Source organism: Monomorium pharaonis, chromosome 2, assembly GCF_013373865.1.
Source record: "Monomorium pharaonis isolate MP-MQ-018 chromosome 2, ASM1337386v2, whole genome shotgun sequence".
Taxonomy (NCBI): Eukaryota; Metazoa; Arthropoda; class Insecta; order Hymenoptera; family Formicidae; genus Monomorium; species Monomorium pharaonis.
Window position 1 is genome coordinate 21,429,026 of NC_050468.1, and position 16,036 is coordinate 21,445,061.

At 36.2% G+C, this 16,036-nt stretch overlaps 2 protein-coding genes across 5 annotated transcripts in view; both read right to left on the reverse strand.

The window, feature by feature from the left end:
- LOC105834534 (neurocalcin homolog) overlaps nt 1-16,036 on the reverse strand; it is a 182,345-nt gene that overhangs the window by 83,885 nt on the left and 82,424 nt on the right. The gene's annotated exons all lie outside the window — the stretch shown is intronic.
- LOC105834535 (neuronal calcium sensor 2) overlaps nt 1-16,036 on the reverse strand; it is a 169,412-nt gene that overhangs the window by 70,974 nt on the left and 82,402 nt on the right. Inside the window, exons 1-2 of one of the 4 annotated variants that reach the window (XM_012677086.3) lie at nt 12,272-14,126; nt 9,692-10,179 (exon numbers count right to left, since the gene is read on the reverse strand). The exons of 2 other annotated variants lie outside the window; for them this stretch is intronic. The gene's annotated coding sequence lies outside the window, so the exon portion shown is untranslated. Of the gene's footprint in view, nt 1-9,691; nt 10,180-12,197; nt 14,127-16,036 lie in introns of those variants that run through there. One more of the 4 variants, XM_036282868.1, reaches the window with a different exon arrangement.

Sequence of the window (16,036 nt, forward strand, 5' to 3'; positions counted from 1 at the left end):
TTACTTCTCGTATTGTAGTTGTTCGTAACGAGTATTCCTTTTACAATTCTCACTGATAGTTTGCCATCGTATCTGCCGATCGATAATTGGATGATCGAAGAGAAGAATCAAAACGCGTCGTGGATACTCGTACATTTCCGATCACAGATTCTACAAGTCTGTTCTCTTGATAGAACATTCTGTTCACAACGCAAGAGGTTTCGAGATGTATGAAACGAACCAAGCTTTTGTTAGCTTTTTTTTTTCCTTTTTTCTCTTTTCATTTTGAACAACAATAATCTCCGAAAAAGACTGCGCAAACTTTCGTTCAACAAGCATCGTCATGAAATTCAAGGATTTGCGGATTCGTATGATTTTAGAGCGTTGTAAAAAAATTCGTAGATTGTTACTCTGATTATTTGACTAAAATAAGAATTAAAGTTATTACATCTGTTTCTTAATTTACTATCAGTGTAACGAAGCTTAAGTCACATAATAATTTAAATTATGACTATATTTTCATTTTTTAATAAAAGATTTTTCAGAATTCTGTGTGGAAATGATTCGTAAGATTCACAAAGATAAATATTCACATTTAATTGCAAGTTCGCTCAGTTCTATAAAAACCGGGAAACGGAGAAATTGAATCCTAGCTAAAAAAAAGTAAATAAAAGTCAGCAAAAAAACAAAAATAAGAATCACATTACGACTTCTAATTATAATTAAATCTGTTATTTACATCTGTAGATATAAAAAAGCGTTGTAAAAAAGGTTTCTTATATCATTGCAGTATTACTTTTCTCTTTCTATACAGTAAATTACCAATTATTTTGATTCATTGCTACTCTCAATTTAAATATTTTATTTCTCTTATATTCAATTCCGAGTTTATATAATACTCTTACATTTATATCCACATCTAACATTTTAAATATTTATTATACTATTTTTTAAATACTTTAAATATTTTTAAATTTGTGTAATAATAATAAATTTACGTAACTTTATATAAAAAAAGCACAAATTGTTATTGAATCAGCAAGACTATTTTTAGCAGAACACCTGTTCTTCAAAGCATAAAAAAAGGATCTTGCTGAACTCGGAGAATAGAGAAGTGAAGAGAAATACAATACACGTGTATTCAAATGTAGACTATTACTCGGACAGAAATTGAATTCCTCCCTACAGTATGCCGTTTTACGGCGCCGAGAACTAACCCATCACTCTGCCAAACGTCAAGAAAGGCCGGCAACGTCCGGAGGCAGCGTTTATTGTTAGATTGACATTGTCGGTAAAACTTTATTTTATTGAGTTGCTGGTGTCGCGTTCATGCATTTATAATCGCGTTTATTTTCGCCATATAGCAGTTTTAGTGACTCTGCCTCGGTTAATTTTAGCGCGGCTACATTATTTCGCCACATTATGAAAAGATTTTCCAGATACGCGCGCTTTCCGGGAAGGAAAATATACATGCCACAGCCATTATCGTTCGAAACACAAACATGAATATTGGATCTAAGCCATGTTACTGGAGAAACGTAATTCTTTTTCAAATGGATAGATTTTCGCCTTCGCAATTCTGAAATAAAAAAAATACAAGTAACTTTTTATTAGAAAAACTTTTTTCGACCTTAGCTTCATGCATTTCGCTCATTAACTTATTTTTGCAAATATTAGTATCTTGAATATTAGCTGAACGAATCTACTGATTGGATATATATCTTTTTATTCACTTAAAAAAAATCAATATTAATAACAATACATCTAAAAAAAATGTAAGATTGTTTGACTTGTACCTTTTTAACACTTTACATAATAGCACAAAATGTTTTTGTTCAGTTAATAAATAATGGTGCAAAAGTTCAAAGTTCAGATCGTCTTTTAATAGAGGTTTGTTATATATTTACCTCTTATCGATAGTCTTATTGTTACGTCAAAAATAATTTAACAAGTCGAATTTTTAAATAGCTGTTAAAGTATTCAAAAATATTTTATTTATAATTACGACAATAAAATCATATTACGTTGAAACGTACTTATACTACAAGATTCAAACGGGAAAGTACGAAATGTAGCAAGTTCTTCAATCATCTAAACTACATCAAACTTATAATTTTACTTATTATTAAATATTTCTTAGTACAAGAAAGCGTACGGCTGTAATCCCGATTAGCTCGCTCTGCGGTATTCGTAGTAACTTTCTAAGTTAAACGTTCCTCTTGTATAAAGACCGACATTCCGTGACTGCACTTTACTGTAGTAAGTGTACACTCAATTGCGTGCCATCAATCAAGTCGGACGAGTGCCGTAATTGAAGTCGTTGCACGTCCATTAATTCAAGCGGCGTTGCATAACAGATACACCGCGGCAAATATATTTAGCATTCAATTCGCGTTGTTAACGTCGATACGTGCTGTGACATCGGAAACCACTGAAGATGGTGATCTGGAACACGAGAGAGATGGAAACTGTGTCGCGAAGGAACAAGGTATGACATTTATACATATTCGCGTGCGCAAATCTCAAGAAAACAAGTTGAAATCCGGATCGAACTGTCGGCCGTAACGAGGCTCGTGATCGCGGCGGCAGATTGTACACTGACAGAAAAATGTATTTGTAATTGCATAGTAAATAAAATAATTATAGTCAAGAATGTCATTTTTATAGTAATTGTTGTAATATTAGCTGCATAATTTATAGTACAATTTTATCATAGTTGGCATCACTATTATAAATATGTACGGTTATTATTACTAATATTCTTGTAATAATAGTTAATATAAAAATGATATTCCTGACCGTAATTATTTTACTGTGCAATTATAGTCGCAAATATCACATATTGTTCTATCAGTGTGGCAACGCGGAATGAAATGTGACGAAAGGCGTTTAAGGTCCCCCCCCCCCCTCCTTCCTCGCGAACCTTCTGTCGCAATTGTCGTTGTCGCGATGAGATTACGAGCCATCTGGAAGTCTGATCCAGCTGCGCGCCACCGTTGTCCTTCATTCCGACGAAGACATTCGTCGGAGAATCATCTTCTCAAACCTTCTCATCCGACTCAGCGAATTATTTCAGCTCGATCGGGAGAGCGTCAGACCGCCGTATTAAATCTTGCCTGCTCTCTCTCTCTCTCTCTCTCTCTCCATCTCTCTCTCTTCTCGGTTCGATTTATCCGACTTTTCGAATGTAACTAACCCTCGTGGGATCGTGAGGAGGCTCGGTAATTCGCGACGAGGAGGCGATCACTGTACGTCGCGGAGCATCTTCGAAGGAGAATTTTCCGCGCTTATTGTTTACGACCGAGTTACGACCGAGACATTCGCCGATCCAAGTTACGTCGCCTTTAACCATCAGGTCTTATATATTTCGCTTTACACCTCGCCGTCAGGTGGATTCTTTTCTGAGAGGTCCCGTCGAGGGATTTAGCGTCTCCAGGGAGAGACTCCGGCAGGAAGATATTTTATTTGCAATGTCCGATCTTTTACGGCCATTAATCATCCCCCCCCCCTCCCCTCCCCCATAAATCTTCCGCGAGAGTTTCATTCGGTTTGTATTTCAACTGTGTGTATGCTGTATCATAAACAATAGTCCTGTGCGTGACAAATTGTCATTTCGACAGGTGTAATTTTCCTTTGGTTTTCCTCTCCCTCCTTTCGCGATTCGATACAGCGTTAGTATCTCTTTTTTCTTTCCTTTTATTCTCTACAATCTTTTTATTAAACTACTATGAGTTGTAAGTAATCAACGAAAAAATTTATATCAACGGTTATCCACCCATTAAGGTCAACAATATTAGAACAATATTGCGACGCCTTTGATAATAATAGAACCCGTCTATCTCTTTTATCTGGCAACATCTGTTCAGAGGAGAAGATAAAGTAAAAAATCGAAACTCCATCGAGATGGAAGTCTCGATTGTGGACAACCACAATTGATTTGAGAATTACTGATCTCTACATTACGCCTCAAGATACATGACGTACGTTTTCACGCACGTCACTTCGAGTAGGTATACAGACTTGTGCAAGGGGAATAATCTCGCCTGAATAATGGACGCGCATGAAATGAACGTTATTATGATTAATCGATCGTCATTATCCGATCACGATACAAAGACGTGTCCTAATGCGTTGATACCACGATTGCGCTAAATGTGATTAAACGAATTCTCAATACGGACCGATCGCATGTGTAATGTCGAAGTAAATCGAAAGAAAAGATCCACGTACAATGAGGCTAGGATCAATAGCTCAAGGCCGCACTAAATCCTGCTGTCGTGCTAGATGTTCCCGTATCGATCCTTCGAAATAGCTCGCCTCAGAAAACAAGGATGAAAATTGTTTCGTTGCTAGTTGTTTGACGTTGCTATCGACTACGTGAAAATATAGTTGCAAATTAATTAATAAAGTAACAGACGGTAATTTTGAAGAAACTTTGTTATTTAATCTTCTTCTCGTCCTTTATTATAAAGTTACGATTGTGCTAATCAAACGTATTAAATCAAATTATAAATTGCATTTATAAATTTCATTGATGCTTATTTCAATTATTGTTTGTATTAATATATGTACGTCATAATGTTAAAAATACGTGCAGATTTCTTGTATTTTATAAATTTTCGAGAATATTATTAGAACGTAGTATGTGATTATTATTTTATATATTATACAAAGATATAAAATATTATAAACAAATAAAAAATATTTATTCTGCCGTGTGTTCAAAACAAAGTACTAAAATATTACATATTGTGTTTACATGATCGGTATCATAAGCTTTGTAACGCTTATTCCAGTTGCATTCGATAAGATGAATTATTCAAAATCGTTGACTTATGATACACCCAATCATGTTCAATGATGGCGATCTAGTTAAAAACGACTAGCGCTAGAATGTCAAGGGTGACTGCCATAACTCGATACGAGCCAAGATCCATCTAGATACGATAGAAGTCGAATTGGCGAACCAAGGTTGCGCCAGATTCTACTTTCATTCCGTTATTAATCCGATGCGGTCATCGAATATCGTGGTTCGCAATTTTTGTATCACGCGATTACATCGGTATCGAATAACGAGGCACGAAAACGGAAGTCTTCAGTAAAACGTTCTATGTGTAAAACGTTCAATTTAGAAAACTGTTATTTTTAAAATAATACAAAAAAATGTATTTGTTAGTTTCATTTGTCACATCCATTAAAGTTTTACAATTCGTACAAATAAAAGAAGAATAAAAAAAAAAAAATAAGCGCATCCACTAAAAAATGATATACTAAAAAAAAATACATGTCAAAATTGTATAATTTAAGTAAGGATGCTTTATCAAATGTATGTTTTAAGTACATATTTATTAATTTATCTCGTTTTCTACATTATGTAGAAAACAACAAAATTGCATTAGTGGGATAACGAACAAGTAACGAAACTATGTGCAGAAAATCCTTTAATAGTTCGCATAGTTCATGTAATTCTAAAGTCAGAGGGTCTTGTGCGACAAAGCCCTGTGCAATAAAAATCGTTTAAGCGGGTACAAAGAGGGATTTCGTACCGATCGGGTACTTTATCGTAACGACCGTTGGAGCGATTTATAGGGCTATCTTAAGTCTTTTTAAGAAGTTACTGGTAAGTCAGTACGAAAGGAATTATTCAAATTGCTTTCGATCCAGCGCATTGCATCGACTGAACAAGGATAGACACTTCGTCCCTGTGGTATATGATCAGTACGAAGATTCTGTCGTTCGTACCATTTGCTCCTATATGTTACAAAGATGCATTTATGCATACGAGCTATAAGTATCCGAGTTCGATATCAATATAAATTTATCGCCAATTCGATACTATGCAACATATGTTGCGAAAAGGAAGAAATTCGTGAATAATTGTTAATAGCACCAAGACATCAATTAGTAATTTTAAACAATTTTTAGATAAATGTAGAAATGTACAAGTTATACACAAATCAATAACTTTTTATTCAATTTAATTTTATTTAATTTTCAAAGAAGCGTAAATATAAAGTACCTCAAAAACTATAGAGAACGTTGCAAAAATCTCTTTTTGTATTAAAAAATCGTATTTTAAGTTTAGTAAATATTTTTAAGATTTTTAATTTTAAATCTACGCAAATCTCCAAAAAATTTTATGCATGTGTACTTGTGTGATTAGATTTATTAAAAAATTATTACAAAATATTTATAACTGCTTTAAAATTAGTCACCTTTTATTTGTTATTTAAGGCAGTAAATATAATAAAATATAAAAATGAATTTTGATAAATATAGTTTAAGTTAGAAATGCTTGCTGCAGTAACGAAAAAAAAAGCTAATATGAACCTCGATTAATATTAATCAAGCTACGTAATCGTAAAAAACGTAAAAGGACGTAGATAAAAAATAAACTATGTTGGGATTTATTATTATATGACCTTATGCTACTTTCAGCATACACGTCTGGACTGTAACACAGCTTCTCCGTACTTAAAAAGTCTGAAAAATCGATACATGCGCATTTACCCCTTCAACCTCGTATTATTCGCGTATCACACTTGTATGAATAGAATAGTTCTAGTACTTCTAAAATAACGGATTTTAGTACTTGCAGCACAACATACATGATGAGAGTTTAAATTAAAATAAGAAAACATAGCATGTGTACACTCAAAAAAATGGTCTTGCAACTTCAACCAAAATTATATGTGTGTAAAAATTAGCTCAGATAAATAAATAATTAGCAAATACTGTAATATGTGTATGTATTGCACCCAATCAATCTAGCTAATAAAAGCAGAATTTTCAAATTCTATACGTGACAGCCAAAATTCTAGCAAATACAAAAATTAGCGATACATTTTGGTTGTGATATCAAGTAATTTAGTGCCGATATCTGTCTACATCCGCACAAATTTTTTTGGAGTGTAAATTAATGCGTGAGAAATATTGAATGTGCGTTTTGGCATCGATTATATTGACATTTTTTGTGTTAGTAATCTTCTCTCACTCTCTATTATTAGAGGTATTATACTTATTATCAGTAATCGAAGGCGCGATAATTTTCAGTAATCTTCGAAACAAATTATCAGATTGATAATTTTATTGCAAAAAGAGAGATTTGTTTTTTCTTAAAAATGCACATTACTTGTTTTAATTGTATGACATTACTTTTGACAATTATTATGCACTAGTTAATTTCTAAATCAATTTTTGATATTAATGTTGAATCATTATAAATCAAATTAAGGAAACAGATATAGCGTTTTAATGTTAATACTTCAATATTATGAGACTCACGCGACATCGAATTTTTTGACCTCTCACGTGCTGAGAAAAATGAGAGAATGATTGCTTTCAACGACGTTATCTCGAGAACGCCTCGCAAGTGTGCCGCGATGAACATGAAAACGGTCGACGAGCCGAAGATGATGGACGAGAGGTTACCGCCATGAGATCGACTATGAATTATGCAGATACTTCAAGCCTCATGGTTCCGCCGCGGTTAGATGGGACGACGGGAGACTGAACGATGGAAAACGTTGTTAATGCGCAACGAGACGGGTGTTAAATCGTTCAGACGCCAAGTCACGAGACGTGCTATAGTAAAAAAAAAAATACGGCTTTAGAAGGATCAAGAGTTGCTGGTTGCGTCACTCAAACTGGGAACTAATAGAAAACAGTATATGGCTAGCCAATTATTATCGGCTATCGAATTACTCGTGTAAATAAGCGCGTGTTTGTGGTACAAAAAGATCTGTTATCAAGAAATTAGAGACAGGAAGTCCCTACTAGATGTACGAGTACTTGCATCTTCGCAACAAACGTAATAGCAAAATCATAATATTTAGAACAATATGTTATTATTTAAAAAAAATATTTAATTAAAGTTACATTCCTATGTGTACATTTGCTTTTACTATATTTGTTTTTTTTTTAATCGTAGAATGATATTTTGAAATTCTTCAATAGTAAGCTTTAAGTATTCGACCGTGTCAACTAAAAATATTGACAAAAAAAATATTTGCTTATGTAAACGGAGCAAAACAGAATTATTACACATATGCAATAATTTTGCAAGTAAGACAATAAAACAATTACTACTATATTCGACAAATCATGTAAATTTGTATTATTCCATGAATAAATAATTACTTTTAGCGCTCCATTTTTTACAGAAATATTCATATTTTAATTGTAAGTCCTTTTAAATTTATTCAGAACAAAATTACATGACAAAATAGGATTATTGCTTCATTACATTCACATTGATTATCGTGAAAATAACGACCGCGGTTTAATAGCGTGAAGTTTTAATCTGTTGTTTCAATTTGCTGGAACAGCTGTTACAAAGCTCTTTAATTCTAATTGAACATATATATGTAGGGTGTTTCATCATGACCAACATACAAGACGCGAGCAATGACTTGACTTTTCGTGACGCAAATACTCAAGGTAATTCAACGTATTCTCTAATTTACTCCTTCAGAACATTAAATCCAACTCGAGCACGCAAATCCGCGTTCTTTTCGTTTACTGCGCCCCAGAAAAGTCGCATCACGCAAGCAGATTTTGTGACTAATTAACGTTCCCTTTAATCCTTTTGCTTCGCAAATATTATTGATGGTCAGAGTTATTTTAACACTTTAAGCTTGTTAATAACACGCAGTATTTTAAGATTTTAAATGATTGAAAAATTATTATTATGCATGCAACGTGATGCAATGTTTTACGAGGAATTTAATGTATCGTAGTACTTAATTATTTGTTCTCTACTCATTCATATCAAAGCTATACAACATAGATGTCGATATTTGTAATAAGATAGAATATTTGTACCCAGATACCTATTAATATTAAAAAAGTATTTTTTAATAATATTACATTTTAATTGTAATCTCATTAAATACTATGAAGGTATTTTGAAAAAGAATTAACGTTAAAAAGATTAATTTGTTACACAGCTAGGTCAGAGTTTCAATAATGTTCTTAAAATTTTGTAAGAAACATTGTTTAAGATAATATTATATATATATATATATATATATATTGTAAACCATATTAAGAACAAGTATTTAGAACATTAAAGACAAAAGTTTGAGATCGTTCTAATGCTTTACAAGTTTTGACCATTATTAAAATAATTTAAAATTTTTTCTGTATTTTTGTCCGCGTTAATAATATTTTATATATATTTCATATTTATATCAAATTTAAATTTAAAGTCTAAATTATTTCATGTTCAGTTATTAAGACATTTATCTTAATAATTATCTATTCGTTGTTTTAAATATTGGCTCAAATTATACTTTTTGATTTTGAAACAAGTTTCAAAGAAAGTCAACATATATCCGTCATTTTATGCAAGCAACTTTGTATAACGTAACTGTGAAACTGAAAAGAAAGTACATTTTCGACGCGCGCGAGTTCGACTTTCAACGTTATAGATATGGAAAAGTCTATTTTATGCCGATTGCAGAGTTGCCGTCATCACGAATAAACATACAAGTTCTTATATTCATAGCGACGAAAACTGAAATTCCCACTGTATCATATCGCCTTTCAACTTTTACTAAAAATTCGATCGCTGGCTGACTGAATAGATTACCGCGATGGAGCAATATAACGGCAAACGGAGGACAGATAAAGAGGAAGTTTTTACGTTCTCTCCATATTTCATCCGAAATCGAAGGAGCCGCGAGACGCTAATGAACATGGAGAAGCTTACCGATTCGGTGTCTGTGCGATCCCACGATATCTGCGGATGCTGCGACGTCTCACAGCGCACGATGTATCCCCTCGTGTGGCATGTATTGCCAAAAAAAAAAAATCAAAATACAAGCAATGTTCACTGAGAGGGGCAGGCGATTGTCTTCAAGCACCGAGTCCTCTTCGAACTCGAGCTGTTTCGCGCGCTCAACGGAGACGGCCAAGAGATGAGGAGCTGGACCCGGGAGATCCGCGGCTGGCAGGAACTCGCCCGGATTACTCACGAGAAGCCGTCGTTCGTCCGAAAAACTGCGACCGCGGGATCGTCGCCGTTGGCACGGGCTCTTTCACGACACATGGAACGACGTACGTGAACCCACGAACATAACGTACGTACCGCTCGCAAGCTCGCAGGTCACTGCGGCAAGTAGTGGCTCGGTCGTCTTCCGGCTCGCGCACCCTCGCGCGCAATTCGCGAGCGCATATTATTCTCACCTCGTCGTCCTCCTGCGGACATTATCGCGACGGACGCGTACAATTTTATGCTGCTTTATACCGAGAGCTACGAGGCTCGAGAGCGCGTTGCTTTTTGCGTATTGCATATTCGCGCGCTATCGATCGAGGCGTCTCGGTGGTGCGGCCGATAAAGGGCCGCAGCTGCATAGAGAGAGAAAGAGAGAGAGAGAGAGAGAGAGAGAGAGAGAGAGAGAGAGAGAGATGTATATATATATATGGGAGAGGGCACTCGGCCGCGTTTAACCCATTACCCCGTCCGGTTGCATTACCCGTTCGTGCTTAAAGATTAAGCGTGGGCTTAAAGTATCGGGATCGACGGATACTTGTACGCGACTTGTGCAACACGAATCGCGCGCGGGTCGTATTTGGTGTAAAGCAGCATTTAAAATTTCAAGCAACGTCGGAGCAACAGGCCTGCCGAATCGATCATGATCCGCGGATGCCGTTCTGCTCTCTTTCTTTCTTCTTTTTTTTTTTTGGCTAGTCTTTTAACCCAAAAACGCGTCGGAACGGCAGTTTGCTTATTTACGTAGCAAAACTGAGGAGAAGAACGGCGATTCCGTGTGTATCGTGTGGTTTCTTTCCTCCGTATTTACGTCGTATCAACGTGGGACGTATGTGTGAATAAAAATAGGCTGAAACACGCTGCCTATTGATGTAATCATTGCCGCGGTATAAATAGATGTGATGCAATAAATCAATCTCTTAGAGACTCATTCCGAGTTTCCCGGAAGTTCCCCGTGGAAAGCCGCGCGGTTTTACTATCCGCGTTAATTTCCATTCGATTTTCTCTTTGCGAGGAGCTAATCTCAAGTTTAATTACACCAGTATTTAATATTACAAAAACTGACGATAGCTTACGTTGATTACTTTTGTCGCAATCTAATAACATTCTACGATCGATAATTTGATGGAAAACGACATTAAACACATTCTTTTGAGAACCTCTCTCGTTTCGGTGTTTAAAGCTCGGCGTTCGCGGATGTGTGAAAATGTTATAAATTCGCAGAGAACCATCAAAAACAAATCCCCGCCGAAGAAAGCGTAAATTTCGAATTGTGAAAAATAAACGGGCAAACACGTGATAGAGTTTTATATAGCGTTTATATAACGAATATGAGCGTGTGGGAAGTTACTATGTTTATTGCTTCATGTACCGTATCCTCATTCGCTATCGAAAACTTTTCAAAAACACACGTTTCTCGGATGATTTATTTTGCTAAAACTCTCGAACGACCCACGAAATGACTAATCCTCCAGATCGGTGGTCTGACGCGCGTGCAGAAGAGCCAGATCTAATCGTAACGCCCTAATTCCCATTCGACTTTACGTATTTCTCGTTCGCTTCCCGCGCGAAAAGTACTTCTCAACACACGGTAAACAGAAATGAGGTGCGACACAGCAACGCTGCTCCATCCCGCCTTCCGTCTCGTCGGAAGGTAGGACGTCGTCGAAGGGCTCTAAAACGCTTAGACAGCGATCCGAACTGCCTCATCGTTATGCTCGACATCGTTCGCCAGCTCGACAGTTATTCGCGGAATTCCGGAAACTGTACGGACGGGACGGGACGCGAGAGAAGAGGAGAAAGACGGAGGCGAAATCGAGGGATTTCTCGCCCTCCCTTTCCTCCGGTACACTTTCTGGGATTCGCCGAGCACAAGGTACGTTCTCCCTTATCTTCGGCACTTGAACCCGATTTGTGCCGGTGCTCTCCCCGTCGTTCAGCCACCTTCTCTCTTGTCCCCCCCCCCCCTTCTCATCACTGTGCCAGTTGTCCTCCCTCGCTAATTAGTCTTACACTCACGTCCTCACGTAGGGATAAGGGTCACCACTCTAAACTGTCTACTACGTCGCGGCTTAAATGTCGGCACGCGATTCCCAAGGTAGTCTTCGCCCTTCGTATCTCTCGCGCCCTCTCCTTCCCTCTCCCCTTTCTCTCTCTCTCTCTCTCTCTCTCTCTCTCTCTCTCTCTCTCTTTCTCATTATTTTTCACTTATTCTGTAGCGCACTTTGCGCTCCTTTACAGCACCAAGATCGCCATTTCAAGCTGATAGCGGAGATAGCAGCGTGACATGATTCTTACACGCGTTGTATCCCACTGCTCCTCTCCCTCGTAATCCCTTCGTCGGCCGACAGAAGTGGGATGCGTGTACCTCGGATCAAAGAGGACGGAACGAGAACGCACGCGAGTTTCTTCTCTCGCTCTCTCGCTCTCTCCGGCGTTTCCTCGTGGTGATTTTCCTCTCCCTTTCTTTTTGCACCGGCTTCTCTCGCTGACCGTAATAAACAACAACAATCGACGCGTCGAGGATCGTCGCTGATTGAACGGAGAGGAAAAGAAATGGGGGAAAGGCGGGAGACGGAGACCCTTCCTTTCTGTCCTTCCAACGGAAATACGTCAGGGAGAAAGGGCGAAGGGCAGGGAGAGAGCGAGGAAGCGGACGGAAGCGACTCGCAACAGGCTTCCCGGCGCCACAGGACCGACGGTGCGTTCGTCGAGATCTCCGCGAATTTCTTCCGCCGGAACTCCGACCGGAACTCGCGCGGCGCGAACTCGCGTTTCTTCTCTCTCTCTCTCTCTCTCTTTTTTTTCCTCTTCCTCTTTACTCGGGCGCGTAAAGAACGGCGCGTTTTCCAGCGTGTACGAGTGCGGCGGAGGTACTAGATAGAGCGAGGTGAAAGCGGCGGAGCGAGGTCTCTCTCCCCGAGACTGATCCTGCGTGTTGGCCGCCGCCACCACCGCCACCCGTCGTCTCCCCACCCCCTGTAAGGCTGCTCCTCACGGCCTCCACCACATTCCCTCCTTCTCCTCCACGGCCAACCGTCGCCCCCTGCTCGCCGTCCCTCGCCGACGGTTTCCCTCACGGCCCGCGAAAGCTCCCACCTCTTTTGCGCTTTTGTGTGTGTTTGTGTGTGTGTGTGTGTATTGTGTGCGCGCTTTTCTCTCGGTTCCCTCTCTTGTTCCGTCTGTCGCGTTCCATCGCTTCCGTCTCTCTATCGTATAAGTATTCGCACCTACCGCACAGTCACGCCGTATATTCCGCCACTCTTCGGCTCCTCTACCTCCTACCGGAATTCCATTCTCCGCCACCTTCATTCCGTTGCACCATCTGTCACCTTCGGCGGCAGGTCCGCCGTTGACGTTCGCCGTTGTCATACGTACGTGGATCGCGGCTCTTGATACATACCGCGTCTGCACGCGCGACGGTCACGAGAGCTGCACGAGGCCGTCGTTTGAGGATTACGTCTCGCGAGAACTTACGTCGTTACGAATCACGAGGAACAGACGTCTCTGCGTCACACATCCAAGCGTTTATATCGCGGAATCTTCCCCGCGCGATGGAACTTCTTATGAAGTGTCATAAACTGCATTAAAGTAAAAAAAAAAAAAGATCGTCCCGAGTGCGTTTGTGTTCGACGTTAACTTTTGCACGTTTCTAGCTTTCCAATCGAGAATAATAAAAAATGCAAACCGCTCATCGTTTATTAAATTACTGATTTTAAAGTGTACACGTAAATATTGTAAATATATATGTCTACACGTATTATCGTCATATTTGTTAAGCATCACTAATTTAATGCATTATATATGTGTTTTCTCCATAAATTTATATTTAATGTAACACTTATTTAAAATGTAGCTTCGAGGTGAATTCTCGATGCTGATAGATACGAAAAAGTACCCGTGCAATAAAACGTATTTTCATTATCAAAAATAAATGCAGAGATCGTTTTTGCACAATTTTTATACGCAATATATCGAAATTCTTTAAAACTTCAACAATTTTAAGTTTCATATTTTAAAATATTATTTCAAAGTAAAATTAATATCGGCTTAAGCCAGGTATTACTCAGATACGTTTAATGAGAAAATCGTGTTTGTAAAAATCTTTATGCTTTATTATATTTTCACGCTTTTAAAAAATAATATAGTAACTTTATATTTTTCTTTTATAATTATATAATTGAAAGAACAAAAAAATAATACACACTGAAAAAAAAGTAATATATTCAATAAGATATGTAGTTGCGAGCTGCCAACTACATAAAATACTCAATACAATAATATATGCTATTGCAGTATCAATATTGTACTTGCATTAATAGCAAATATTATTGCATTGAGTATTTTATGTAGTTGGCAGCCCGCAATTACATATGTTATTGGCTATATTACCTTTTATTCTGTATACATTCGAAATCTCCAATTTCCCAGAACAGATAGGTCAAAATTATTTTTGGACATTTATGATACAAGCATAGTATATCTTTTACACTTAAAAAAAAAAGACTTGGTTATAATAATCAAGCCTTGGTCAAAATTACTCAAAACCTTAGTAAAATAATTTCAATTAAACGTAAACTAATTATAATAAAATAATGTAATTATAACAAAATGTTTATAATTATTACCAAACGTTTTGTTAATATTATAATTTTATTATTATTACTATATTTGTTTATAACCACCAAATATTTCAACAATATCATTACTAAATGCATTTCACAGGTTTATCAAGAATTTTTTTTGTACAAAAAGTGTACAAAAATGTAACGTAAAATTTGGAGCACTCGACTAATTTAATTAATTCTTGTTTCATTACGCAATCCTTTTAGAATTGCGCAAAATTTGCGTGGCGTCAGAAAGAATTTTGTATGTATATTTTATCTCTAGAAATAGTACAAATTTAATTAGAGAAGGTCGCCAATATATACTAACATAAATTTTCTAAACCCACACCTCAATATTTTTCGAAAATTAAATATTGCACTGTATTAATACTGATAAAAACGTGATCTACTTAAATAATTAAAAAAATAACAACTCACGGTACATACATTTATGCTTTTTTTGTTTATATCTAAAATCTAATAAATACGAATCTAATCTAACCTTCATATTATATAGTCACGCTAATGTTACCGTTTTGTGAAACAAGGTAAGATATTTATATAATAAAAAAAAAAGAAAGTTTCATATTGTGAGAAGACTTCTAGAAATCTTCACATACTTATATATACTTATATATAACTTGTATTTTGTACAAATAATTCAGGTTAAAGAAAAATTCCAATTTCTCAAACATTCATTTATCCTTAAGTTGCAAAAACATTAATTATTACAAAATATGAAACAGTACTATAAAAACTGCTGTCATCTGATAGAAAATCCTTTTTTTAGTTTACCAATATAATTCTAAAATTTTATTTTTTATTTTTATTTAAAAAAAATACTATCCAAAGACAAAATAATATTCCAGTATTAATGACTATCCTTATATTTATATTATATTATTTCTCTCAATATGATATATTAAACAGATATTAAAGCTAGTATTAAAAAACCACATATTGGCTTATATTTCATCATTTTAGACTGATATTTTACATTTTATACAACCAAAGCAAAAAATACCAAAACAAAAAAATTAATTGAAATTAATAAATAAAAATTTTTCCAAAATACAATAATAAAGTAAAATAAAGTAATATTACTATTGTATACATTGTTTAAAAATTAATGAATAAAACTGAACCTTGTATGTTTTTCCCTATCACAATGTAAAGACACATTATAATCAAAGACGTACGGAAAAAACAGTCTGGCTGGTCGATTTTATAGTAAAATATGGAACAACTAGGCATGTGTTTACTGCAATCATAGAGCATTTGTTGAATGACTTATGTTGCAGCAATAACTACACCTGGTTGTTTCAACCAGACTATTTCTTGATACTGCAACTACTAATATTTTAATGACAACTATATTGTTTAGTTGACTTAGACAAATTGTCTTGATGTGATATAAAAATTAATTATTCACATCTTAAATAATTGTTAGTTGTAG